Below are 890 nucleotides of genomic sequence, written 5' to 3'. Positions count from 1 at the left end.
ACGAGAACTAAAGACAGAGTCCCTCAAATAGCTGCCAAAAGAAAAAAAAAATGAAAAAGTTTCCATCATTCGTCTTTCGCCTTCCGGCGTAGCAAAATATCTCTTTGCCGACGCTTACAGTGGCCGCGCTAGTATGTATTGTCATTGGTAATAACTTTTATCGTAGCGTGTCGGGGCTTTTCCTTTATGTACCTATACACTTCCTTTGAGAATGAGTTACATTTCCTTAAGATTCTTGCTATGAATCTGAGTCTGGCATCTGGTTTTCCCTCTATTTGTTTTATGTGGTCATTCCACTTGAGGTCGCTCTGGATAGTTAACGCCTAGATATTTTACGGCAGATACTGTTTCCAGCGGTTTGACGTCAATAATGCAGCTATACAGTAAGGGATTTCTTTTCGTATGCATGCAATGTACATTATATTTACTTAAGTCCTGGTCAACTGCCAGACCCTGCATCATTCATCAATTCTCTGGAGGTCATTCTTGCAAATCATTACTATCTTTGAGCATTGTTACTTTGTTATAGACAACGACATCATCAGCGAACAGCCTTAGGGAGCATCGACGGTTTCTATTAGATCATTTATATATATTGTATACAGTAACGATACTATCACACTTCCTTGTGGTACTCGGAAAGTTACCGTTACAAGAGTCGATTTTGTACCGTTAGGAGCAACGTGTTTAGTTCTACCTGCAAGGAAATCTTGAATCTAGTTGCAAATCTGCTACGATAACCGATAAGCCCGTATTTTTTTCACTAAATGGCGGTGCGAGACGGTGTCAAATGCCTTCTTGAAGTCGAGGAACATGGCATCAAACTGAGCGCCATTGTCTACGGCACTGTGGATCTCATGGAGGAAAAGACCGAGCTGAGTTTCACAGGA

This window comes from Schistocerca cancellata, chromosome 7, assembly GCF_023864275.1.
Source record: "Schistocerca cancellata isolate TAMUIC-IGC-003103 chromosome 7, iqSchCanc2.1, whole genome shotgun sequence".
Classification (NCBI taxonomy): domain Eukaryota; kingdom Metazoa; phylum Arthropoda; class Insecta; order Orthoptera; family Acrididae; genus Schistocerca; species Schistocerca cancellata.
The sequence above is the reverse complement of the archived record's forward strand: the minus strand, read 5'-3'. Positions refer to the sequence as shown.